Source organism: Sinocyclocheilus grahami, unplaced genomic scaffold, assembly GCF_001515645.1.
Source record: "Sinocyclocheilus grahami isolate Dianchi unplaced genomic scaffold, SAMN03320097.WGS_v1.1 scaffold526.1, whole genome shotgun sequence".
Taxonomy (NCBI): domain Eukaryota; kingdom Metazoa; phylum Chordata; class Actinopteri; order Cypriniformes; family Cyprinidae; genus Sinocyclocheilus; species Sinocyclocheilus grahami.
The window spans coordinates 588,443-590,730 of NW_015505705.1; the positions used below are offsets into that span (position 1 = coordinate 588,443).

The window sequence follows — 2,288 nt, forward strand, 5'->3', positions numbered from 1 at the left end:
ACACACACAAATAAACATTAGTTATTTGAAGGATCAGATTATTTCTGACCCATCTCATGTACCCAGCTATCCATGCATTCCCTCCAGAAATATTCCCACAGGACAGAGAGTGAGAGAGATAGATAGTAAGAAATGATTAGGACATGCAAATTAGCTATTCATGGTCTACTGTCAGGATGAGGTCCAGTTAAAGGGATAGTTCACCCAAAAAAGAAAATTACCCCATGATTTACTCACCCTCAAGCCATCCTAGGTGTATATGACTTTCTTCTTTCAGACGGTGTACAATCAGAGTTATATTAAAAATGTCCTGGCTCTTTCAAGCTGCCTTAGCCAATTGCGTAGCCTAGTAGACATGGTTTGGCTTTAGCCAGCCGCCCCTTTGTGACATCACAGCTGTTGCTTGGACAGTGAGAGTACACTAGGAGTGGGGACAACGAGCGGTGCATTCATCTGGGGAGGGGGTCTAGAGACAGAGGGAAAGGGATCTATTGTGCTATTCAGCCGCCAGGCCCTGCTGAAATCTCAGAAAACAACAATGGAACCTGCCTGAGAAGCATCCACGTTGCTTTTGAGTGTAAGTGTGAGTCCCCTTTAACCCTCTAGTCTAGTGTGTTTCAGTCTTGGGTGTTTGCACGTGAACGGTCGTCTGTGTGTTCACTGGAGCAGTGAAGAGCTGTGGCTATGAAAGAAAAGAATGCTTTTGTTTCTGTCTCCGGTTCCCTTCCTAAAGCTGATCAGAGTTGATCTGAGGTTTAGGAACGATTTCATGCTTTGGTTGGTATCATGTTCATGCCTTCACTGCCTAGTCTGATTTTACCAGGTTTTTAGGAAACGTGCATGTGCGAGAGCAGTAAGAATATATGCTTTGAGGTTGTTCATGGGTAAAATATCATTTTTTTGAGAGGTTAAGGCAGCTCTAGATCTGGAAGTCTAGGTCATGAGTTCAGCATCCCATGGAATCTTGATGGATGTCAGAAGCTGTTAGATGCGTGCTGAGTGTGTTTGAAAGGTGTATACACATGTGTCATGCACACAGTGACGAGTGGGAGTGCATTGTGGGATCATTTTGTAAGAGGCTGCATGATACAATTGCTGATTGTTGTTTTTTTTTTTTGAACAATGACACAGTGTTTGATTTCTCAATTGAGGCTGTGTCTGGGTCAGGGTTGCTGACCGCTGACCTGACCCCTAAGGTCTTGCAGATCTCATTTTAGTGGAACAGGTGAATTTATGTCACCCTTCAGCATTTGGAGCAAATCATGTCACTTATATTGTGTTGGTTGGCAAGCATCTGGGTCAATGACAGAACATTCCTTTTTTAAATTATATATATATATATATATATACTTTAAACACTACCGGTCAAAAGTTTGGGATCAGAGCGATTTTTTATGTTTTTTACAGGAGTTTCTTGTGCTCATCAAGGCTGCATTTATTTGATCAAAAATACAGAAAAAAATGTAATATTGTGAAATATTATTATGATGTAAAATAAAATTTTTCTATTTTAATATACATTCAAATCTAATTTATTTCTGTGATGCAAAGCTGAATTTCCATCAGCCATTACTCCAGTATAAAGTGTCACTTGATCCTTCAGAAATCATTCTAATATGCTGATTTATTATCAGTGCTGGAAACTGTTGTGCTGCTTAATATTTTTTTGGAACCTGTGATACTTTTTTTCAGGATTCTTTGATGAATAAAAAGTTAAAAAGAAGAGCGTTTATTTAAAATAGAATTCTTTTCTAACAATATACACTACAGTTCAAAAAGTTGGGGTCAGTAAATTTTTATTCTTTCTTTTTTTGAAAGAAATTAAAACTTTTATTCAGCAAGGATGGGTTAAATTATTAAGAAGTAATAGCAAAGATTTCTATTGTTAGAAAAGATTTATATTTTAAATAAATGCTGTTCTTTTTAACTTTTTATTCATCAAAGAATCCTGAAAAAAGTATCGCAGTTTCCAAAAAAAATATCTGGCAGCACAACTGTTGCCAACATTGATAATTCTAATAATAAATCAGCAATGGCTGATGGAAATTCAGCTTTGCATTACAGAAATAAATTATATTTTAAAGGATATTAAAATAGAAAGCGTTATTTTATATTGTAATAATATTTTGCAAGATTCCTGTTTTTTTTCTGTATTTTTGATCAAATAAATGCAGCCTTGATGAGCATAAGAGACTTCTTTAAAAACATTACAAGTCCTACTGATCCCAAACTTTTGGCCGGTAGTGTGTATGTTTGTGTGTGTGTGTGTGTGTGTGTGTGTGTGTGTG

General features: G+C 36.8%; 1 protein-coding gene across 1 annotated transcript in view; it reads left to right on the plus strand.

The window, feature by feature from the left end:
* Nucleotides 1-382: 382 nt before the first annotated feature.
* LOC107555124 (tripartite motif-containing protein 3-like) overlaps nucleotides 383-2,288 on the plus strand; it is a 14,682-nt gene continuing 12,776 nt past the window's right edge. The window contains exon 1 of the mRNA XM_016237824.1: nucleotides 383-577. The gene's annotated coding sequence lies outside the window, so the exon portion shown is untranslated. The remainder of the gene's footprint in view (nucleotides 578-2,288) is intronic.